Source organism: Callorhinus ursinus, unplaced genomic scaffold, assembly GCF_003265705.2.
Source record: "Callorhinus ursinus isolate GAN/ISIS: 27379988/994484 unplaced genomic scaffold, GSC_fseal_2.0 scaffold13, whole genome shotgun sequence".
NCBI lineage: Eukaryota > Metazoa > Chordata > Mammalia > Carnivora > Otariidae > Callorhinus > Callorhinus ursinus.
Window position 1 is genome coordinate 10,141,078 of NW_027397075.1, and position 26,428 is coordinate 10,167,505.

At 38.8% G+C, this 26,428-nt stretch overlaps 1 protein-coding gene across 3 annotated transcripts in view; it reads right to left on the reverse strand.

The window, feature by feature from the left end:
- RBFOX1 (RNA binding fox-1 homolog 1) overlaps nucleotides 1-26,428 on the reverse strand; it is a 2,099,893-nt gene that overhangs the window by 504,812 nt on the left and 1,568,653 nt on the right. The gene's annotated exons all lie outside the window — the stretch shown is intronic.

Genomic DNA, 26,428 nt, shown 5'->3' on the forward strand with positions numbered 1-26,428 from the left:
GAGAATGCTGCCTCATGGTGATTTAACAGGTCCCCTGACATATGTGCATTAAAACTGTAACGATCACAGACACTATCTCCATGTCACGTATTCCTCTAACTCAGAAGCCACATTTGCAAATTTAGCACAGCACACAAGCCCTGTAGACCAGCAGCAACCACCCAAGAAAAGTGCTTTTAATAGTCAGGATTTCTAAGTAGGCTCTGCTGATGTGAATGAAGGCTAACAGGAATTCTCTTCTTTTCTTCAAAGAAGATCATTTTCTGGCTGGGTGAAGCAGGAGGTGGGAAAGGGGAGGGGGGGTGGAAATCAATGACATAATTAAGAAAACAGCAATTTGGAAACTGTGAATGAAATTAAAAACACACCTACCACAAAACCCTGGGCTGAAACAGCAATGTAATCAAATGATTGTGAGTCCAAACTGGGAAATGCATGAGAACATATCAATAATTGAGTGCACCGCATCCTCAGTGCCTGAAGAAGTAATCACCGTCACTGTAAATCCTTTCTCAGAGTGATGTGAGAGTCTTTGACGGTTATATATACTCGGGCAGTATCATCCTTTAGTCTACTTCCTGAATTCCCAAAGTTTCTCAGCAAAATGTCATATCCCGGGAGAACGTCCTCACAACAAATTATTAGCCCGGCTCTATTGATCATCACCCAAATGGCAAAAATCTCAATAAATTTCATCTGGACCTTTACTGAAACCTCCAAAATGCATTACACCCCCTCTACTGACCGCCGTTTTTACGAGTGCTATTGTATTTGCAGGGTAGTCAATTTTATACAGCATAACAAACTGCCAAGTGCTAACGCGATTCCCTCCATTACTGAGGCCCATGTATTAAATTTAGTGAAGCACAATATCAGACTTCAAAGACTGCAAGGCTTAGGACTGAATGCCGTGGAGCCTAATGTTATCAACCTGACAAATACACTGACATATTAAGTAGCAGATCATGTATTCATATTCTGAACTGATGTTGTTTTTCTGTGTAGCTGTATATTTTTTGGATTAGCCATGATATTTCAAAATGAACATTACGCTTTGGAGTACAAGGGGACTGACAGCAAAGAAGCTGTGTTGGTCACTATTTTTCCTTCATGGCAGATCAATTATGGCTTTTCTTAATGATGTGCTGTTGTAGGTATGATAAAAATGTGAGTGCCACCCAGAAAAATGCCATTTTTAAAAGAAACAGTTTATTATCTTTTTTTCTTCTTGCCTTTTTACCAATGTAAATAAGCTATAGCATTATATTTTTCAGTCCATGAGTAAAATGGAAGATTTCTTTGGCATTAAATAAATGCATCTCTTCTGGCTTTAAACTAAGACAAGGGTTGTTTCTGCCCTGCCCCCCAACCCCTCTCTTGTCATAGAGGCTTTGCTTATCACAGCAAAAGTGGCCAAAATTACTGAATCTCCTTTAAAAATCTTGCTTCTATTCTAATGCTACTTAACTGCTGTAACGACTTCTCTTTTGAAAAATGTGAGTTGCAATGTTTGTACCCAACTCTCATCCCGTGGTGTGATTTACGATTCACAGAAACTAGAGTCTAGAATCCAAATATCCCGCAGACAAAACTTATCAAGTTGACTCTCCATGGCTTATATATAAAACAGTATTTTGCCCAAAATATACATTTCTCTCATTAGACTAAATATGATTTTTTTTAATTATAGGTTCTGTCTTCCCCTCTGCCCCCTAAAACCTTGAGAATATGATACTAAACCCTCTTCTGGATCATGAATTTTGGTACTAAAACCTGCCTATCTCCTACATACAAATCATAATATCAAAAACTAGTTTTGTAATAATGAGGTATTCCCGAGAGCCAAGCAAATACCAGGGTGCATTAGAACCAAATGGTTTATTTTCTGACACTAGTCTGCAGTTTCTTCAGAATACCAAGGGAAAAAAAAAAAAAAAAAGAAAGTCTCCGGTTAAAAACTGGGGATTCCAGGAGTCACCCCAAGATTCTGATTTGCTGTGCCTTTGGTGGGGCTCAGGGATTCGAATGTCTACATGCAGCCAGGGATGCAGCTGGTCTTCCAGACAGCTGCTTGAAGGTGGTGGTTCTTGGTTCTCAGTGCTGGATGCTTGCTTCATTAACACACATTTGATTAACAGGGTGAGTCTGGATGTCACACTGAAGGATTTTCCTTTAGTTGCTCTGGTGAGAAGCCGGGTACTGGAATTTTCTTTATTGTGGCAAAAACCACATAAGATTTACCATCTTAATTATTTTTAAGTGTAAAGCACAGTAATGTTAACTATATGGACATTGTCACAACGGATCTCTGTTACTTTTTCTTCTTACAAATCTGAAACTCTATACCTATTAAACGGATTTCCTCATTTCCCACCTCCCCAGGCCCCTGGCAACCACCCTTCTACTTTGTGTTTCTGTGAGTTTGACTACTCAAAGTACTTCAAATCAGTGGAATCACACAGTATTTGTCTCTTTGCGACTGGCTTATTTCACTTATATAATGTCCTCCATGTTCATCCATGTTGTAGCATATTACAGGATTTCTTTCTTCCTTTTTCTCTCTTTCTTTCTCTTTCTTTCTTTCTTTCTTTCTTTCTTTCTTTCTTTCTTTCTTTCTTTCTTTCTTTCTTTCTTTCTTTCTTTCTTTCTTTCTTTCCTCCCTCCCTCCCTCCCTCCCTCCCTCCCTCCCTCCCTTCCTTCCTTTTAGGGCTGACGAAGAGTTGTACCTACCATATTTGCTTTATCTATTCAACTGTCGATGGCCATTTAGGTTGCTTCCACCTCTTGGCTATTGTAAATAATGCTGCAATGACCATGGACGTGCTGGGCACCAGAACTTTGCAAAGCTCCTCAGGTGGTTCTAAGGTGCAGGTGGGGTAGAACTACTTTTCTAAAATACTGTGAAGCCCCTTTACCCCTAGAAATAAGATGTGGCTGTCCGACAGATTTGCCATTTGGAAGCTTTGAAATAGGGAACATTTATATTTTATGTGTCCCAGTATTCACAGGAGCATTAACAGACCCCAATTAAAGCTCCTTCCAGGAGTCTGAGTAGCTGATTTGCTCAAGAGCCTCTGATCAGATGTCGGAGGGAATGCTTGGCTGACTGCCTGCTAGAAAGAGAAGACTGATCTGGTCTGAAGGAGGCTCTGCCCATCTCAACTGGGCCCAGCTCTCTGTGAGGTCATACACAGGAAATGTTGCAGCGCTCAAGAGTCAAGTGAAACTGGGTTCAAATCTCAGCTCCAGTCACTTGCCAGCCAAGCGGCTCTCAGTGAGTTTCTTCAAACAGCTCTGCATCAGTTTCCTCAACTATAAAACGGAGATTATAAAACCTGTCTGAGCAGAGGCAGTAGACATAAAGTTTCCAGCCAGTCCTTGACACCTAAGTAGGCACTATCTAAGTAGAAGCTATTATTCTTATGATAAAAAAAGATAATTTAAAGTCATAAATTCCTAAATTTTAAAATACCTACCTGATTAGATATAAAAGAATTGATCATCCCCATTTATAGGCAATGTGTCTTCTCCATGTAGGACTGATCATAAAACTGAAGACGCTCATTGCTGTCCCATTGTCCCATAATGATCTCTTCTTGATGGTGTTCCAGAAGTGCCTGACAGGTTATCAGTGAGACAAGAAGACTGGTATCACTTCTGGTCTCCACTCTAGTAAAATGCTTTGACAACCCTGGAGCACAACACGTTTTCTTTTTAAAATCAGTCTTAAATTTATGAACGAAAAGAGCATGAAAAAAGTCGTTGGCTATAAAATCTACATATGCGTATCATTCCTACATACCTAGCCTAGATTACTTGTACCTATCTACATCACGTGTATGTTGACTAATAATCCTTTCACTGAATCACTGAAAATATACTTACTATACACTCTCTCTGGGTCAGGTTCTATGTTAGGCATTAGGGTATGGCAATGATTACGGCAATTGTGCTGACTTTGAGGAATTCCTAAGTGTGTAAAAGGATGATTATCATGAAAAGTATTAAATGTAATAATATAACCATGCTCTGAGAATTGCAGGAGTACCTAACTCATTCAACTGGCTTCAAAATTATGAATCTCCAAAAAAAAAAAAATGAGGACGATTAGACGAGAAAATTAGATTCCACACAGAAGGAACCATATGGATAAAGGCATAGAGGCCAGGTAGAGATGGAAGTGGAGAAACTCATATCCAGTTTGGCACTGCTGATGAATAAAATTCAAGGTGGGAAGTGGAATGCAATGTAGGCTTCAACCTATCACCTACAGATTCATTCATTGTTGATTTATTCATCTGTCATCTATCCATCCATCCATCTTTCCATCCACCCATCCACCTATTCACCATACACCCATTATCTATCCATCCATCTGCCCTTTTGCAAAAAGTGTGACAAATGTCCCTTTTTAAGCCAGGAGTTATGTTAGCCTCTGAGAATTCAAAAATTGTGTAAAAAATTCCATTTGGACTCTCTAGGACACTTGGGAGTTTGGCATTTCTGCCTCATACTAGAAGACATCTCCTCCGAATTCCTTATCCTTATTCAGCCATCCTCCAGGTGCATAAATTAAAGCGAACTGAAACTCCTCACTCTTCTTCCTTAGTAAACAGAACAAATGCAACATATCTCTATTTGTAATCTAAGCTCAAGACATAGCTTTTCCCTTGAACTTTACCTTCAATTGTACCTATTACATCACATAATGAGAAGCATTACCTTTGGGTCCTGACATCTACATTTATCCTCCTTCTGAAAAATGATTCTCCTTTATGCAACTACCCCATCAGCTTCTAGTATCTGTGCTTCATGTGGGGTTCACTTCTCCCCCTTACCTGGGGTACAGACATGACTCAAGCCTAACCAATGACAATGATTCATTGTCCTGGCCAAAATGATTGATCCAGTTGTGGGACCACCATTCAAGCTAAGTCAACCAAACAATATACATTAAATAAAGAATGATGTAATAGTTAAGAACTTGGACTCTAGAGCCAGACTTACTTGGTTTGATTCCTGATAGAAGTGTAACTCTGGACATGTTTCATAATCACTATGACAGACTGATTACAAAAATGGCCCAAATTATTCACCTATTATTTATCAAGGACATTTTTCTATATAACTATCAATACCTTCCCATAAAGTGGTAATCTATTTTCCCCACCCATTGAATCTGGACTGGACTCACTAGTTGCTTTGGCAAAAAAGAAAAAAAAAATGGAGTGGCAGATTTGACAGTGTTTTGGTTCTGAGCATAAACCCCAAAAGGCCTTGAGCAATTAGGCAAGAATAATTGTCTCTGTTTGCAGATGACATGATCTTATATATAGAAAACCCTAAAGACTTCATTAAAAAAAAAACTCTTAGAACTAATAAGCAAATTCAATAAAGGTAAAGGATATAAGCTCAGTGTAAAAAAATCTTCACATTTCTGTATACTAACCAAACCAACTGTAAAAGAAATAAGTAAAACAATTTTATTTATAATAGCATCAAAAACAATAAAATGCTTATGAATAAATTAAACCAAGGAGAAAGATCTGCCCACTGAAAACTGTAAGACAATGATGAAAGAAACTGAAGAAACAAATAAATGGGAAGATAATCTGTGTTCATGCAATGGAAGAACTAATACTGTTAAATTGTTCATACTAACCCATGCCATCTATAGATTCAACGCAATCCTTATCAAAATTCTAAGGCATTTTTCACAGAAATAGAAAAAAAAGAATCTTAGTTCGCATGGAACCATGAAAGACCCCAAATAACGAAGGCAATTTTGAAAAAGAAGAGAAAAGATGAGGGCATCACACCTCCTGATTTCAAACTATACTACAAAGCTATGGTAATCAAAACAATGGTACTGAGAAAACCAGATGTGCACATGCAAAAGAATAAAATTAGACCTCTATCTTACACGACTCACAAAAATTAACTCAAAATGAATTAAAGACTTAAATATAAGATCTGAAACTGTAAAACTTCTAGAAGAAAACATGAGGAGAAAGCTCCTTGACTCTGGTCTTGGCAACAATTTTTTGGTATGATATCAAAGCACAAGCAATGAAAGCAAAAATAAATAAGTGGAAGTCCCCCCAAAAAGTGGGGCAATATTAAACTAAACAGCTTCTGCATAGCAAAAGAAATGATTAACGGAATGAAGAGGCAACCTATAGAATGAGAAAAATATTTGAAAACCACGTAAAGGTAAGGGGTTAATACCTAAAACACGTAAGGAACTCACACCACTCAATAGAAAAAGAACTAATAATCCTGAGTAGACATTTTTCCAAAGAAGACATGCAATGGCCAATAGGGACAAAAAAAGATGCCGAACATCACTAATCATCAAGGAAATGCAAATTAAAGCCACAATGAGAAATCACTTCCCATCTGTCAGAATGGCTGTTACCAAAAAGACAAGAGATAACAAGCGTTTGCAAGGAGGTGAAGAAAAGGTAACCCTTGTGTCCTCTTAGTGGGAAAGTAAATTGGTACAGCCATCATGTAAAACAGTATAGAGTCTCCTCAAAAGAGTAGGAATAGAACTGTCAGAAACCAGCAATCCAACTTCTGGATCTATATTCAAAGGAAATGAAGAAAGGAAGTGGAGAAACTCATATCCAGTTTGGAGTGCTGGGAGGTAGGGGTAATGAGAAGATGTGGATGAAAGGGTACAAATTCTCATAAGAAGAGTAAGTTCTGGGGATCTTACATACAGCATGGTATAGTTGGAAATACTGTTTTATATAGTTAAAACTTGCGAAGAGAGATTTTAAATTTTCACCTGCACACACCACACACACACACACACACACACACACACACACACACACAGTAATTAAGTGAGGTGATGGATGTGTTAACTAACTTTATTGTGGTAATATATCTCACAATATATACATGTATCAAATCATTATGTTGTGCATCTTAAATTTACACAATGTTGTATGTCATTTATATCTCAATCAAGCTGTGGGGGTGGGGGAAGCCTTGAGTACTTCTGCCCTTTTATCTAGCAAAACTTTGCCAGCTCACTGTGGCTTCTCTCCCTCCCTATGAGGACCAGGCTAACCCTGCTGAGGATATGTGAAGAGAGCGTGGAGCAGAACTGAACCATCTCAGCCATGGGTACACAAGGATCCAGGTACCACCTGATCTGGTACCTGCAGACTCCTGAGCATGCACAGCTGAGACCAGAATAGTCACAGGAAGACTCAGGAAAAACAGCAACTGGTCACCGTGTAAAGTCACTAAGTTTGGGGCTAGTTTGTTACACAGTGATAACCAACTAACACAACCATTCTGTGCCTAAATTATATCATTTTAAAATGGGGTTAATCATAATGCCTATTTTATAGGATTGTTGTGAAGATATATATATATATATATGTGTGTGTATATATATATATACACACACACACACACATAAAGCACTTACAAAAGTGACTGGAATTTGGTACACACTATTATTTACTCAAAGAAAATACTCTTTTTTGTGTGTGTATGAGAATGTTCAGGAAGTAATAAGCATTTGTTTTCCACTAGGGCTGCCCATTTGGTAGAAAATAAGTCTGGAGCTTCTGAATCTTTTGAGCCCTCACAGATCATAACAACAGTAAAAAGCTGAGCAAAATAACAGAAAAGATCCAGATTTCAGGTGATCTATTTGTACACCTGGACCCAGTTTCTTCCTGGTCTTTGCAATTATGTAAGCCAATAAATTCTCTCTTCTATTTAAGCCTGTTAGAGTTGTGATTCTGTCACTTGCAACCAATAGCGTCCTGATTAATATACTGTTCAGTAAAGTCCTTATATTCTTGCAAACTACCTTTCTTTTAAGTCAGGTCATCTTAACAAGATGTGTTGAGACTTCAACTAGCCTCCACGGGGCTACAAAGAAAAATGTAGAAGACAGGGGCCCATTCCTAAAGAGTATACAACCCAAAGTCCACTGGCAGGGGTTGGGGGGAATCTCATTCATTCCGTAATTACACACTTACCTAAAATCATCACCACACCTAGAATTGTCATTAACTCTCACTATGCCTTATCCAAACCCTGGTTCAGTCATGATTTGCTCTCTCTCTCTCTCTCTCTCACACACACACACACACACAATATATATACTATAGCCCAGAAGACTCTAAGTAAATCCCTGCCATCAAAAACTGTTGTGTTTGTTTATGAATAAGAAAATATTTACTTTTCCACACATTGGTATTATACTATTTATAAATGGGGATGATAATATTCAACCCCAAACAGTGATATTAAGTATCAAATAAGTTATTATTCATAAAATGCTTATAAGCAGAACTGACATACAGGAAACACCACTAGCTAGTCTTAAAATTATTTATATTATTATTGTTAATACTAATTCTCTTTCCTCTCTTTTAACCAAACAACCACAGAGTGATATGTACAGTGGGTAATAATACACATTGTTGACAACACCACAAATTAAAGAAGATATGGACAATGCTTAATAATATCAGATTTTTTTGGGAGAATATTTGTACCCAGTTCACACAGACTTTCTTTCTCTGAAATTGCAATCACACTCAGGGGTGGGATGTTAGCCACCATATATGACTATATGAACCACCTCCCTTGCCCACAGCTGTTTGGACCAAAGGAGTCTAGGAAAGAACAATTAGAACTTGGAATTAAAATCTGAGGCTACATCTTACAATTGTTTGAGGTGGGAGCTATAATAAATAAAGCTTTTCAAAAGAATAACTTAGGTTGAATTTTGGAGCAAATAATCCATCACCACTGTTTGTCAGTTTCCTCTGTAAAGTGGAATTAATGATACCCATCTTCATGGGTATTGTGAGGAGTAAATGAGAGAGTGCATAAAGGGCTTAGAACCATCCTAGACTTGGCACATAGTAAGTGCTCAAAAAATGTGTGTTAGCCTCATTTTCCAAGGGAACAAAACACTTTGTACTGCAAAATTGCTTATAATCTAATGGGCTGTGAATTTTTAAGAGAAAACTGGACACTTAAACAGTTGGTGCTAGTCATCTAATATTTATTGAGGAACTATTTGCTTGGCACACTGCTACTGATCTAAAGACATTATCATAGTTAATACTCATATCCTTAAGAGAAAGTTGGTATTTCTATGCTCATTTGTATGGACAGGACATTGAGGTTTAGGAAGCCTGAGCCATGAACCCACAGTCTGATGTCTGGTAAGTGGCAGAGCTGGGATTTGAACTCAGGCAGCCTGACCTCCGAGCCTATATGCTTAACCACCATGAAGTTCTGCCTCCTTCTTCCCATGAGCAGAGAACCTCTGTGTTGTCAATTTGGGTTTTATTTAAATATTTCAGCGTCAACAGAAAGCTCCCTTCACCACAAACCAAATGTTGTTCTTAATAAGCCAGCCCCCTCCTTTCCAAATGTAAACGTCTACCTCCGAGTCAAGGAGCAGCCGCATGCTTTCCAGTCCTGTGAATCGAGCTAATGGCACCACTTCTTCCAAGGCTCAGATTTTAATTAGCTCATAAGTCTGTCACTGGCTGGTGAAGTATTTATTTCTCAGGAATACACTTTAGTAATTTATGAATCAGAGTCCTATGTAGAAATGGGATAAGGACTGTTTCTACATAGCTGTCTATTCTCATTGGAAAAGACAGCTTCCACATTGTTAACCTCTGTACCAAATCCAGCAGCCTTTTATGTGTGGAGGACTTTGTTTGTCTGTTTGCTTTTGGGCGCTCTGAATCATTTTGATGCTAACATTTTGGGATGGGATGTGAAAGGAGCTGGGAAGTCAGGGGTATAATATGCTACCCTGATGGAGAAGACATTATTAAGAGTATTTTTTTAAATGTTAGAGAATGGTGGGGTGGGCAGCGGGAGAGGGAGAGAGAGTCTCAAGTAGACTCTGCACCGAGCGTGGAGCCCCACATGGGGCTCAATCTCACGATCCTGAGATCCCGACCTGAGCTGATACCAAGAGTGGGATGCCTAACCAGCTTTGCCACCCAGGAGCCCCATCACTAAAGACTTTAAAAAAACCACAAAAAAACCCACAAGTTATTACAAGAAAGAAAGAAGCAGTATAGAAGTATACAGCACATACTTCAAATTACAGATATTCTATTAACATATATCGTATCAACAAGTCTATTAAAAACTCGTGATACCTGGTGAAAGTATAGAACACTGTGGGCATTTTAAAGGGTCATGGGGTTGTATGCATAACATTTCCAAATATGCATATCCTTTGACCTAGTAACTCCATTTTTAGAATTAGATACACAACACCTGTGCAAAGACATTGTAGAGTAATATGCATTGATGCGGCATTGATTAAAACATATAGCTTCCACTCTTGCCTGTCTTCTTTCCATTCTCCACTGCAGGCTGTGGGATCTTAAACAGAAACTACTGAGACAAATAATGCAATATATGTTGAGAAAAAAAAGGAGGAGGAGGAAGATAGCAGGAGAGGAAGAGCGAAGGGGAGTAAATCGGAGGGGGAGACGAAACATGAAAGATGATGGACTCTGAAAAACAAACTGAGGGTTCTAGAGGGGAGGGGGGTGGGGGGATGGCTTAGCCTGGTGATGGGTATTAAAGAGGGCACGTTCTGCGTGGAGCACTGGGTGTTATGCACAATGAATCACGGAACACTACATCAAAAACTAATGATGTGTGATGATTAACATAAGAATAAAAAATTTAAAGATAAAAAGAAGAAGATAGCAGGAGGGGAAGAATGAAGGGGATAAATCGGAGGGGGAGACCAACCATGAGAGACGATGGACTCTGAAAAACAAACTGAGGGTTCTAGAGGGGAGGCGGGTGGGGGGATGGGTTAGCCTGGTGATGGGTATTAAAGAGGGCACGTTCTGCATGGAGCACTGGGTGTTATGCACAAACAATGAATCATGGAACACTACATCAAAAACTAATGATGTAATGTATGGTGATTAACATAACAATAAAAAATTAAAAAAAAAAACCAGAAACTAGATCGAGTGGCCACGCCACCCCCAACCCCTGTGTAAAACCCATCAGTGGCCTCCTTATGTTGCAAATTCTAAAAATAAAATGGTACACCTCTTATTAACTATATGTAATCTATTGTTGCAAAGTATTATTATGTACATATGAATGTATATGTCCAAGTAGGCACTATATTTCCCCTATACTAGCTGCTAACATACGGATTTTTAGAAGTAATTCTTCATCCTTTCATTTACTCAATGCCCATATTTTTTCACATATATTTTTAAGTGTGTCATTTTTGCCAGAAACTATGCCAGGGGCTGGAGATACAACAGTAGAAAACATATATAAAGACTCTACCCTCATACAGTTTATATTTATTTTATTGTTTATTTTTTTATTTAAATTCAATTAGCCAACATATAGTACATCATTAGTTTCAGATCCAGTGTTCAGTGATCCATCAGTTGCGCATTTTATTGTTTAAATTCATATGCTATAAACTTCACATTCTGAGTGTGCAGTACTATAAGTTTTAACACAGTGTATACATCCTACAATTGTTATATCACAATTAGGAAACAGAACAGTTCCATCACCTAAACATCTCCCTATGCCATTCCTTCATAATCACTTTTCCTGGTCCTAACTCCCAGCAACCACTGACCCATTCTCAATCCCTATAGCTTTTGTCATTTGAATGGATTCACGCTGTATATGATCTTTTGCTTTCACTCAGCATGATGTCTTTCAGTGGATCCAAGCTGCTGCACGGGTCAAGAGTTTGTTTCTTTTTGTTGCTGAGTAACATTCCATTATATGGACATACCACAGTTTGTTTACTCATTCACCTATCTGAAGACATTTGGGTTGTTTCCAGTTTGGGGCTTTTATAAATAGAGCTGCTATAAACAGTTATTTATAGGTTTTTGAAACTTTTGTTTAGATTTCATTTCCCTGTGTAAAATCCCAGAACTGGGATTACTAGGTCACAGAAGTAAATGTTTAACTTTGTAATATACTGCCAAATATTTTCTAAAGGGACTGTCCCATTTTACATTCCCAACAGCAATGTATGAGAAATCCAGTTTTTCCAAATCCTCACTAGCACTAGATACTGTCAATATTTTTTTTTAAGACTTATTTATTTATTTGAGAAAGAGAGAGAAGCAGAGACAGAGACAAAGAGCACTTGGGAGAGAGGAGCAGAGGGAGAGGGAGAGAGAATCTCAAGCAGACTCCAAGCTGAGTGTGGAGCCCAAGGAGGGCTGGATCCCACAGCCCTAAGATCAGGCTCTGAGCTGAAACCAAGAGTCAGAGGCTTAATTGACTGGGTCACCCAAGTGCCCCTAAATACTGTCAATATTTTTAACCTTATGCACCCTTGGGGTGCCTTGGTGGCTCAGTCGGTTGAGCTTCCGACTCTTGGTTTCAGCTCAGGTTGTGATCTCAGGGTCGTGAGATCCAGCCCTGTGTGGGTCTCCCTGCTGAGTGGGGAGTCGGCTTCTCTCCCTCTTCCGCTCCTTCTGCCTCTCCCCCCAATCATGTGTTCTCTCTCTCTCTCAAAATAAATAAAATCTTTTTAAAAAAATCTTACACACCCTACTAGATGTTTTAGAGTTATCTCATCCCAGTGTCTGTATTTTCCAAATGACTACTGATATGAAGCATCTTTCCACGTACTTATTTGCCTTATGAGTATCTTCTTTGTGAATTGTCCATTCAAGTCTTTTTTTCCCTCCATTTTTAAAATTGGTTTTGTTTTTTCTTACTTTTGAGTTTTGAGAATTCACTATCTATTCTAGATACTGGTCCTTTATCAGCAAGGTAATTTGCAAATATTTTCTTTCAGTTTTTCCCTTTTTTTTTTTACTTCTTTAACATAGCTCTTTGCAGATAACTTGTTACAAAAAATACTACATCAGATTTACATTTCTTCTTTTTTGGATTGTGATTTTGATGTCATGTTTAAAAACTCTTTTTGACTTCCCAGGACATGGATATTTTCCCCTGTATTTTCTTCTAAAATTTTACAGCTCTACATTTTACATTTAGATCTATGATCCATATTGAGTTAATTTTTGTATAAGTTATGAAATGCAGGGTTATACATTTTGCATATAGATTTCCAATTGTTCCAATACTGTTTGTTTAAAAAAACTAATTTCTCCCTTGATTTTGCACTTTTTTTCAAGATTCAATTACCTATACTGGTGTGGGTCTATTTCTGGACTCTCTGTTCCTCTGATCAGTGTGTCTATTCTCTGCCAAATACTACACTATCTTGATTACTCTCAGTGTACATTAAATAAAATATACTCATAAAACATATTAAGATATGTTCACATAACTTTATTCTATATTCTTCTTTATTTGGTATCTTCTAGTTCATTTATCTTTCCATATGAGCTTTAAAATCTTTATGATTATATCTACAAAAAAATCTGCTGGAATTTTGTTTTGTATTGTGTTAAGTCTTTAGAACATTTTATGGAGAATTAACATATTTACTACGTGGAGTCTTCTAATCCATGAAACGCAATATTCCTCTGTTTATTTAGATCTTCTTTAATTAACTGCATGAATAGTTTATAGTTTTCAGCATAAATATCCTTTACATGCCTGTTGATTTATACATAAATATTTCATTTTCTGAAGCATTGTTAACGGTTTATTTTTAAATTTTGGATTCCAAATGTTATTGGGTAGCATCAAGATACAGGTAAAGATATTGATACAGTATATAGAGTGAAATTGTGTTTTGACCTTGCATCTTGGTGCAATGCTAAACTCATTCATCAGTTCTAAGATGCTTTTAGAGAGTTCTTGGGACCTTCTAAATATTGTCTGTGAATAGGCACATTTTTATTTCTTCCTCTCTAATAAGTATGCTCTTTATTTCTTTTTCTTGCCTTATTGCACTAAGATTTCCAAGGCAGATCACATAGGAGTGGTAAGTGTGGCCCTCGTTTCCTTTCTCCTGCTCTAAATGACGTCAGCTGTAGGGTATTTGGCAAATGCCTTTTATCAGGTTGAGGCAGTTCCTTTCTAGTGTCAGTATTTGAGAGTTTTTGTCATCAGTGTATAGTCATTTTTCTTAAAATATATTTTGGCATTAGCTTAATAGGGTCCTGTTTTTTATTATGTTAATATAAGTGAATTACGTGAATTTTTCAAATATTAAATCAGTCTTACATTCCTGGGGAAAACCTTACTTGATTGTGCTGTTATTGTTTTATACATAGCTGGATTTGATTTGTTAATATTTTGTTGAGGATACTTTTTTGTCCATCTTTGTGAGCTATAGTTTCTTTTCCTTTTATGTCCTTTACTCGGGCTTGTTATCAGGTTAGTTCTAGCTTCATAAAATGAGTTGGGATGTATTCTGCCCCTTTTCTATTCTGGAAGAAACCGTGTATAATTGGTGTTTTTTCAACTGTAAATGTTTGGTAGAATAAACAGCGATACCATCCGAGTCTATAAATGTTTGTCTTAGAAGGATATCCTAAATAAACTAAATGTTGTTAAAAACTTCTGTATTATTTATATTATCTAGTTCATTTTGGGTGAGTTTTGGTACTGATTTTCAAGAAATTAGTCTATTTAAGTTGTTGAGTAAATGTACATGGATTGTTTGTAACATGTCCTTACTATCTCTTTAATGCATGTGATGTTTCTAATTTTTGCCATTTTCTTCTTTTGCCAGTCTTACTAGAGATTTATCAATTTTTTAATACTTTGAAAGAACCTGCTTTGGTTTGACTGATTTTCTCTTGTTTCTCTATTTTCAATTTCATTGATTTCTGTTCTTATATTTAGTAGCTCCTTCTTTCCGTCTGCTTTTTTTTTTCCCATTTGCTTACTCTTAATTCTCTAGTTTCTTAAGATGAACGTTTAGATCATTGATTTTTAAGAACTTTCTTCTCTTCTAATAGAAGCATTTAGCATTATAAATTTTCCTCAAAGCACTGCTTTAGCTTCATACCATATATTTTGTATATTGTATTTTAATTTTAATTCAGTTTGAAATATATTATAATTTCCCCGAGACCTCCTCTTGAACCATGGATTAGTCTGACCTGCGTTGTACGTAGGTTTTCCTGTTAACTTTATGTTACCGAGTTCTAATTTGATTCTGTTTTATCAAAGAAAAGTGTGGTATTGATTTCAATTCTTTCAAATTTGTTAAGGTTGGTATTATGACCCAGAATATGGTTTATCTTAGTGAATGTGCCATGGGAGCTCAAAAAGAATGGGTACTCTGCTGTTGTTGGATGGCATGGATTATATATTTCAATGATTTTCTGTTGGTCAGTGGTGTAGTTCACTTCTATGGTCTTGCAGATTTTTCTCTTTAGAGATTCTATCAAATACTGAGAGAGAGCTCTTAAAGCCCTTAACTGTGTTTGTGGATTTTTCCATTTCTCCTTTCAATTCTGTCAGGTTTTGTTTCATGTATTTTGAGGCTATGTAGGATTGCTATGTCTTCCTGGTGAATTGACCCTTTCATCATTACGCTATGTCCCTATATTCCTGGTTACTTTCTTTGCTCTGAAGTGCACTTTGTCTGAAATTCGGCATAAGAGACAGAATGGAGGTCATTCTCAGAATGTTCTATCTTAACTGGAAATAGAACTCCCACATGGAATTTTTAAATTGTCTGTTTATTTGTCCTATCTGCCACAATAATTTGCTCTTTTTGAAAGTAGTTCGTATAGTATACTTTCTACTATTGTAACATCAGAGCCTAGCATAATGTTTACTCCAGTGCAGGTTCTCAACAGTTCTGATGATTCAATAATCAGTTCACCATACAGAGATATGATGATAGCTGCCAATTATATACGTGAGTGTGTATCCACATATATGCACAGACACATGCATAAACACGTGTATATGCATATGTGCATGAAAAGTTTACTACCTTCTGCATACAGTGAAAATAGCAGTGCACAGGTGCGGGATATGTGCTCTGTATTCCTAGCCTGAGTCAAACGCATGGTCATATATGTGCAGACACATTGCAGCATCTGGCTTACTCTTACAGAAGGTGGCTTTCATTCATCTACAACATGAGAAAGGGAACTGTGATCTCTCCCTCTTAGCATCCTCGGGCCAACAGAGCCGACCAGTCTAGGACATCCAACGCATCTTGGTGACACAAACCACCAGCAACAGTTTATTGCATCATCTCAAATCATATGCTAACTATAACAACAGTTGATAGATCCGAGTAAGTTCTCTTTGTGCAGGCATCAGGCTATATCCTTTCATTCTTTCTGCACATGACTTTGCTAGATTCTTGAGGCGAACAGACTTCAGATGGCTTACCACTATGACCCTCTGTCGCCTAGCATTCATGTCTTTGTGAACTTCTCTCCCCTTGTGTATGGTGTGTGCTTGGGACCTGCAGTGTGCTTTCAACTGATGGAATACAGCAAAGGTGATAGGATATTTGTGATTACATGTACATTATTAAATAAGATGATAACATCTCTTGCTGAAGTTCACATCTCTCTCTATCTCCCTTCCCCCGTCACCCTTCTCCTTCCCTTTCTCTCTGTCTCCATTTCTGGCTTTGAAGAACCAAGCTGCCATGAATCCTACAGCCACAAGGAAATTAATTTTGCCAAAAACCTAAGGGTACTTGGAGAAAGCTCCAGAGAAGCATCTGATGAGAATCCAGTCCTGGCTGATACCCTGATTGCAGTCTGCAAGATCCTAAGCAGAGGACCCCGCTAGGCCATGTGCACAGAAGCTGTGAGATAATAAATGTGTACTGTTTTAAGCTTCTAAGTGTGGTAATTTGCTCTACAGCAAATACAATACAATCCTTATAAAACTCTAAGAGGTTAAGTATTATATGATCCCCATTTTTCAGATGGGATAATGGAGATTCCTGGAAGCTAAGCAATTTCCCCAACATCATACGTTAAGCAATGATTGAGCTAGAATTCCAACTTATACACCTCTGGTTCCACAAACTGTGCTCTTAATAACTACCTCATACTGCCTCCCTCCATGTCTGAGGGTTATTAAAAACATAGAATGTTAGGGTTGTTAACACATTAACATTGATTCACAAGTACTCCCAAAGCTCTCTGATAAAAATTTGAAAATGACTTAGGCCGTTCATTGAGAGAACAGTTTTTTCCCCCACCAATGTATTTGCTATAAACCCCCAAACATTTAATGTGGCATAAAAGCTCCATCATGATCTGAACTCTGGCTACTCTTCCAACGGTCACTTCTCTGCCTTTTCTTTCCAGCTCTCACCTGGTTGTCCTTTCTTCACCAGACTGGATGCCTTGCAGTTACACAGATGCACCATGGTTTCGGTTAACTTTAGGTATTTTACTTAATGCTGGCAAGCTGCCCTCTCCTTTGTCTTCTGTCTCTCTCTTGGCCTACAGCTTTCAGCTTAGACAACTCCTCCTCCAGGAAGCCTTCCCCACCTTACTCCTGTCAACACCACGTGCCCCCACAGAATCCTAAACCGCCTCTGCCTAGCACATGTCACATCTTACTTAAGTCATCAGCTCACTACTCCCAGCAGACCGTGAAAGCCTTGAGGAGACAGTCTGTGTCCTGCGTGCTGTCATATGTCAATGCCTAGCACCGTATCTGGTACAGAGGAGCTGGTCATAACCATCAGCCAAATGCATGGTGGGTGTCTCCAGAGCCCTCTCTGTCTCCATTTACCTTAAAAGTGAGTAGAGTGCTTCTTAACGAATCCCCTAATGGCAGCCTCACTGCATTGCCCCAAGTCACATGAACTGCATTTTCTAATTCCCACGGCCCTGACTGGCATGGGGTTTTCATTTTTTTCTGAAAGTTTCAGTTTTAAGCATTAATGGACTCACTGAATGGAGCTGTGCATTAGGTGAGAGCAGCAACAAATCTGGACCTTGACTATTTATTGATGATTTATTTGCTTATGAAATGAGGCCGTGTTCCAATAAACTGTTTTGGGAGAAGAGTTAGGACAAGCAAGGGTATTGGTACATGTGACCTATGTCCCTGAAATACAATAGCTTTGCCCCAAAAGTACTTTGTATAATTCCTCATGACCTGCTCAAGGCAATTACCACTTACCCCTAGGCTTTCAGAAGAAATACAGTGAGGATCTGATTGCTTGGCTGGGTTTTCTCTGTGTCTGGATACTCAAGATGGGGAAAGTGAATTTAGACCTACTATGTCGTTGGCAAATGGGACAGAAATATGGGCCTATGGTGTGTGACATGGAGAAGGGAGTTTCAGAGGTTGCTGCTATCTGTGCCTCAGTTTCCACATCTGGAAAATGGGCACACAATACCACCCCTGAGGGTTGTTTTGAGAATTAAATGAGAAGAGGCACATGAAGCACTAAGCACAGTGCCTGACACTTAGTAGTTGCTCAGTAAATGTGAGCCTTTATTACCATGAGCCTTAATACAAAGCTGTTAGGGTGTTAAGTCCTCAGTGAATGTCACTGGCCATTATTACCATCACTGCCGTTTCATGGTTTTCTCAGTGCTTCCCAGGGTGGACATGTAGTAAATGTGGTAGGAAGCATCTCATACGTTCCCAAATGATCCCTATCCTTGTATGACTCCCTCTCCTTGCGGGTGGGCTAGATTGATGAACTCATTTCTAACCAATAAGGTAAAGTGGAAATGATGGGATGCCATGTCCAAGATGAGGTAGTAAAATGCCTGTGTTTTCCATCCTGGTGTCTTTTCTCATTGTCCCTTGAACTGCCCACTCTGGGGGGGGGATCCAGGAACCCTGTCATGAGGCAGTCTTCTAGAAAGATCCATGTCAGTGAAGGCAGACCTTCTGAGACCCACCAACAAGAGCTAAGAGGCAGATCTTCCCCTACTAGAACCCTGACATGGTTTTTACCCAACCAATACCTACCAAAACTATTCAAGATGCTCCCAGATTACTGACCCACAGAAACTGTGAGATAATAAGAGCTTGCTGTTTCTAGTCACTAAGTAGTGGTGCCGTTTGTTAGGTAGCAACAGACAACAAAGCCAAGAGCTTGTTGTCTTGTAAACTTCATGAGGGTAGGGCTTCTGCACATCTTATTCACCACCATATACCTAATATCTATCAACATTCCTGGTACACAGCAAGTGCTCAGAAAAGATATTTTTCCATGAAGGATTGGTGGCCATGCCAAAGATCCATTAACGTGGGAATGCCTAGCCCTCACCTGGAGTTTTTTCATCAATAACATAAAGGAAACATACCATTTTTCTTCATGGAAGGTATGACGTTGAATACTAAAAAGAAAATATCTGTTTGACCAGTATTGAGGAACATTGTGTAACACATGATTTAAGTAAATACTTAGGGACATTTTTCAAGCCTTTATCCTATTTGCAATCTCAGACCCCTTCTCTGGTTCCTAACAGCATTAGCTTCATTGCTAAGTGACCCTTCCCTACCCAGATAATTTTCCAAAGTTGGATTTGCTGAAAAGCCAACCAACCAACAAATAGGGTGTATTCATCAGTCAGCTTTGGCTGTTTGCAAACCATAAAAGTCGTCCCATCAAAAGCGAAAGAGAGTAGAGTAAGGACAGACAGAGATGGGTACATAAACAGAAAGGAATCAGGGCTTCCCACGTGGTTAAACCCCAAATTGCGGTGGAGAATGGAAAGGAAAAAGCTAGAGGGGATCTCATTTGCAGCCAGGCAAGGGAAGGAAGTGAGAGATGCAGCTCAGCCTCGACGAGACTGTGCCCAGGAGGAGAAGGCGTTTCAGAACCCCTCAAATGACAGAAGGGAGAGATCCCGGACTAGGGGAGATGAATATATGGTATTCAGTTTCTCATTAGGCCTATGGTGTTGCTTTCATTTGGAACCGTGCTCCAGTGCTAATTTTCACAGTGCCTGAGTGCTTCTTAAAATGAATAGCACTCACTCATGCTTTGGTGCAGACTGCATGGTCCATTTCTGTGTCTTTATTAAAGGGAACAGTGAGCATATACTTGCTTCCCAGGGATAGAAATTTAGAACTTTAGATACATGACCTTGGACCTCAACAGCAAAATGGCAGCTCCTCCAAGGATTCACATTTTTCATACTGACTTGGACATAAAATGTCCAAAATATGTGCACGCACGCATGCATGCACACACACATCACTTTCCTAATTTATTTTGTACTTTGCAACTTTCTGAAAGACCACATAAGAACTTCTTTCCCTCTTAAAACCAACACATCTCTTAGGTACAACAAACTCTAAACTTTTTCCATTTTTTTTCTTAAGGTGGCCCGAGTCTGAGGTAAGAGACCACTTTGCTAAATTGAGGGTGAGAGTTTTTGCTCATAAAGCTCATTGTACATACATCATTGGTCATATAATTATAAATTTAACAAGCACTCACCATGCAAAAGGCAGAATGGGTGAGTGAGCCTTTTAAAAGGCTCGAGGTGTCTACTTCTAGGAATATGTTCTGTAAAAAATTCACCTATGCACCCAGAGGCGTACATTCTGAGGGGGTCAGGCAGCATTGCTGATAATTGTGAAAACTGGGAGAGGACTTAATGTCCATTAATAAGGAAATAATGGACTTAATGTCCATTAATAAGGAAATAAATATTCAAATAAATGAGGACACATAACATAAGGGTTTATGTAACCTTAAAAAAAATGAGACATATCTGCACATTTTGACATGCAAAGATCTCCAAAACATTGAGTGGAAAGGTACTGAATCAGAAGAGACTCTAGAGTATGTTCCCCTAGGCTAAAATAATATGTATTTATACATTTATAATGTGGATGTGTATTCAGTTGAAGCATAGTACATTGCTGTTATTATAAGTCTAAATGGTCAAATACCACAATGACATGCAGTGGGACCTAATGTATATCTAGATGGAAAGTAATAGATAGCTAATACATAGCTAAACAGTGCATTGACGGCACACTGTCAGCAGGAGGACAATGGGGGGGTGGAAGAAGAGGGACCCTTACTGTTTGCTTTGTAACCATCTTAACTGTTTACCTACTTTATCACAGTCTTTCCACTTATCTGTGATAAAATCAGCCACCAAAGTCCAAAAGAGGTAGGCAGCTATGGAATGTTACTCTTACGCCCCAAAATTGGAAGCTATGCTCTTGTATCTCCATTCAAATCAACCCTATAGAATATCAGGACTTGAGGTCTCCCCAGAAAGCTCAATTTTGAATTGACGATGGTCTGGCATGTGCCAGAGTGAGTCGAGGCATTTAATTATGCATTCCATCAGGCTCGCAAAGCCTCCTCTGTATTGAGTTAGATGAATTTAATTCAAAAAAAAAAAAAAAGATGAATTTGATTCACCCTTGTGTTCGTGTACTAACAACCGATAGCGCTGGTGACCACTGAGAGGGAGGAAGCACCTGTAGATATGGTCTCTAATTTGATTCCCTCCCCCAAAACATTATTTAAATCAGTTAAGGAGCATTACATCGCTGTCATCACCATCATTGCTTTTACTACTATTATTCCCATTACAAAAAAAAAGTTGAGGCCTAGAAAAAACGAGTGATGTTTGTCATATGACTAACAAATTGCAGAAACAGAACCAAGGTCCCATGAGCTTATTACTTTGAGGAACACACACACACACACACACACGCACACACACACAGTTTGCAGGATTGAGGAGAGATTTAAGAAAACCTTAAATTATCAGATGCAACTACTGATTTTTAATCCCATAATAATGTGTGCAGAGCTATTTATTAATGGTTCTGAACATGAGAGTGACTTGGACAAAGCACTTTAAGAGGATTAGTTTGTTGACTCTACACAAGGTAAATGGCACAAAAAGACACAGGTAAAGTTCGGCAGACTCTGATTTCTTCTCATCAGGAGCTTTGATAATTTAAGGTTCAGTCTGATGAATAAAATCATACTATATTTTTGTCTCTAATAAAATCTCTCTCTGGGTCTCTGTTTCTCTTCCCTCCCTCCCTCTCCTGTCTTTCTTTCTTTCTTTCTTTCTTACCTCCTTCTCTCTCCTTTGCTCCCCCCTCCTCTCCTCTTGTTTCAGGCAAAGTACAATTGGTAGAGGTCATGCTGTATCTGTCCTTCAAGGGCTAAACCTCCAAGAATGCAGGGTGAGAAGTCAGTTTATCAATCGTGAATGAGACTACTTGCAGTATATGCCAAATCAACCAGTCAGCAGCTCCTCAATTTGGCTGATCAACTCATACTGTGTGGATGTTAGCCCTGGAATTACAAAGTTTATTTCCATCCTTTAAGGGAAAAAAAAAATCAAATAAATTTGCCAGCACCTTGGAGATAAAAACGGTACAAAATAACAACCAGAACAGTTTTACAAAGACCAAGTCCTTTCAGATTAATCTAATCCTCCCCAGTAGAACAAGTTTTAAACAAGGCACAGGTATGAACCTTTTCATCCAAGTAAACACTTAGTAATTTACCCCTAAAACTCCCAGGGTACCCAGACATTTCTTCATCTGATTTAGAACGCAGGGGATGAGCTGGTAAGGCTGATATATTCGGCAAGTCTTCTCTTCTCACTACCCCTTTCCCCCAACAGCAGAATTGTATTACACATGGCACACATTTAAAAATGTAATATAATCAAAGGAAGCATTATTCTTACAAAGGCTATTAAAAGAGCTAAGTAAATTCATACAGTATAATAAAAATGATTTATTTACTATGAAGAAAAAATGGAAGGGAAAATAGTACAGCTCAGCTCCATCTGCAAAATCAGGTTCCCATAGAATATTAATCTTCATTGATTAGCTCGGAAGAAAAGCAAAGCTTTACACTTTCACTTTTACGGTGTGAGTTAATTCAAATACTTCAATTTGACAAAGCCCCATCTGATCACACTGAACTCCTTAATACCAAGCATTGCAGAATATTCTATTTGCTTCTTGAAATCATCAATTTATGTCCAACAACATCTGTAGGAAAATGAGATTTGCCAAATGTCCCAAAATAGGGAACCACAGTTTCTTGGCTTTTTGAGAAGAGCAGTTTTCCTAAACTCCTTTTTTTTTTTTTTTTGGCACCATGTCCTTCTAGAAGTATAAGAAAGGGATAAAGACTTTCTCCCAGAAAGATTGTCCAATACCTCATTTCAGGGGCTACATCAATACCTTGGTCCATTAACAACCGAAGGTTCAGAATCCTAATTTTTCACTGTCAGTGTCCCCGGGAAAAAATACCACATCCTTTACCACCTATTACCGCTTTGGGGGTTCAAGTAAATACAGACAGACATTTCATTTTTTAGTCACTAATTTTTCTCCTGTGGCCTTATCATTTTGTCACATTATTTTTATAAAAACAAAAAAAAATAATCACAGTCTTATATCTAGACTGTTAATAACAGTCTCCACTTTGTCTTGCCTCCGCTTCATTCAATTATGGGCAGTGGTTTAGGGTCCTTCCTGTCCCAAATTCATACTCCAAATGTCACCAAAGCAACTAGATTAATCCTTGTGGTTAGAGATCTCTGCTCACTACTAACCACTTGAGCATAGATCTCTGTTTACTATTAACCATGAAGGTCGTGGATTTTATACTTAAAACAACCCCCTGCACAGACGCAATCTCTCTTTAAGCTTGAGTCCTGTGCTAATTTGTTCAAGTCCTAACTCCAGCCATACTTGCTGTGAGGGGCAATGAACCTCATCTCTCTGTCCATCAGTGTCCTCGACTGTAAAGTGGGGATGATGTTATTATTTGTTAATAGTAGTAGACTTCTAAATAAACAGGAGAACGAGAACTCCTCTGTTCTTGTGACATGATCAGTCCCCTCTGTTTCACGCTGCAAGCTTCTTCAATAATCCCTATCACAGTTTATAACTGTATATTTGTCTGAGAGATTATCTGACACATGACTCTCTCCCTAGCATGAAACTGAAGGTTCAATGAAGGCAGTGACTTTGTTGCAACGTTCCCTGCATCACATGCCCAACATGGAGCACAGCATCTGTCCCAAAGAAAGTATCAATTCATATTTGTTAAATGAATGAATGAATAAAACTGCCCCAGGGGTTAACCTCAATTTCTGTTTTTGTCTGGAATCACTCCTTTTTTTTCTCTGCCTTGAGCCCCTTCACTCCTTGAATCTACCACTGTTATTAAATAGAGGAGGAAGTTGTGTTCCTGCATGGCTTTCTTCTTAGGATCCCTTGTCCTAAGTCTGAGCTTGGGATCCCTGGGTACCATGAAGTTCTCTCATCCCCCTTTTCCAGCCCCCAGTCACAGAGATCCTCCTCTTCTGAGCTGAGACCCCCCCCCAGTCCCACACCTGGTTCACAAATGCCCACCCTCGGTGACCCAAAGGAGCATCGCTGTCCAGGTGCAATGTCTCCACCTGGGGGCATCCCCTTCCTTCAAGGCTCCAGGCTGCTTTAGGGTTCTGAGAAGCAGTTAACAGATCATTAATTTCATTGGCAGTAGGGGAATCTGATGAGAGGGTGTAGTTGCGGGGATACCACCACCCCCTTTTGTCTGTTTGTGCCAGGGCATGGTAAAGGGGGAAGGGAGACAGAATAGAAACCTGAGGGGATTTTTGCATAAAATCATTATAAGACACCCTAAGCTAAGTATTAGAAAATCTTTGTGTGTCCTTTACTTATCATTTTATCTATGTATCCACTTTTAAAACTAGTTTAACAAAACAAATCCCGCGTGTGTACACTGTAAATATTTAAAATAATTCAAAGAGATTACCCTTTGTCCATCCTAGCTCCCCTGATCCGCAGCAACTTTTCTGAAGTTGTGTCTTGTGTTGTTACATATCACAGATATAGCCCCTACCCTATTGACAAATGGAAGCCTACCACACATGCTGTATGCTTCTTGCTCCCTCCTCGCCCCACACCCATAACCATATGTCTAAGAGTTTGTTCAGTGGCAGTGCAGGTGAGTCAACATCATGCTTTTCATAAATGCATAGTATTCAATCCTAAGTATGTCTCATGACTTGTCTAACCAGTTCTACCTTGATGAGCATTTAGGATCAACAAGCAAGGCTACATGGGCCTCATTATGCACGCATCTTTGTGCACATGGGTGAGTGTAACTCTAAGATAACTTTCTCCTAGTGCAATTAGAAGATCAAAGAGTATGGGCATTTTTAATTGCAACGCCTGTTGTCAAACTGGTATATTAATTTAACATCCTCCTCTGCATAGGACTGGCTTTCTTGTTTTACAATCAATTCATAATATATTTAACAAATCCCAGGGAACCACCCTCAAATACACAAACACGTGCGGACAAATATAGAGACTGAAGTAATTATTTTGTTCACCACTGGGTATACCAGTATCTAGAAAAATATCTTGGAGACAGTAGGTGTCTAATAAGTGTGTACCTGAAAAAGGCTTGATAAAGGGATGTATGGATAAATTTTATATCCGGCCTCTGTAGAGGTTAACATCTAAAAGTCATCCTTTACATTGTTCTGCAACTTGTGAGTGCTTTCAAATTCTTTGGGAAGCAGCAAAGCGTAAATTGTACATAAATAAAATATAAATGAGTTAGCTCCTTATTGTTACTGGGGAGAATGGTGAACACATGTGTGTTAGCACACACATGCGCATCCTCCCTGAACGTGAATTCTCGAGTAACCCCTTTCTGCCACGCTTCTGATTCCAGAGTTGACGTCATGATGACCCCAAGGCCATTCTGAATCATCAGAGATTCAATTACGTCAACCGCAAGTGTAGTGAGATGTATTTTATTTTATTCTAATTAGCTCAAGATTGGTCATCCCTGAATCTTATTTCTGAGACCAGAAGCATTAAGCAGCATCTTCCTGTGGTTTGTTTCTCCATCACTCTGTTCCCACTTCCCAATTTTTTGTCATTTTCATCCCCCTTTATCTTTCCTAGGTCAATGGCATATTCTGAAATAATAATGGAGAAAAGGTAAGGGGAGCCAAACTCTGCCTTTTTAAGTCAGGAAAATCCCTCAACTCTTCAGAGTCAAGCAAACACACGCTCTAAGACCTCAACTGTAGAAAAGGAGGTTATTGTTAAACGACTTTTAAGATCCTTTTCAGACACAAAGGACACATATGAGAAAAAGATTAGAAGACTCGAATTCTGTGTAGGCTTAACGGCTATAAAAAGTAACCCCACCTACTCCATGATTCCATTTATATAAAATGCCAGAAAAGGCAAACTAATGTATAGAAACAGAAAGCAGATCAGTGGCTTCCTTGGGGAGGGTGGGAGGGAGAGATGACAGCGGGGCAGGAGAACACTTGAGAGTGGAGATGCTCACTCTCCGGATTGTGGTGACTGCTTCCTGGGTACGCACAGACCTCAACACTTACCAAAGTGTACACTTTAAATGTGTGCAGTTGAGTAGGTGTTAATTATTCCTCAATAAAGATGTTTAAAAACTATAAACCATCCTGAAGAAGGAGGATGACGGACAATAATCAAGAAGTTCTAGACGAGGTCAAGC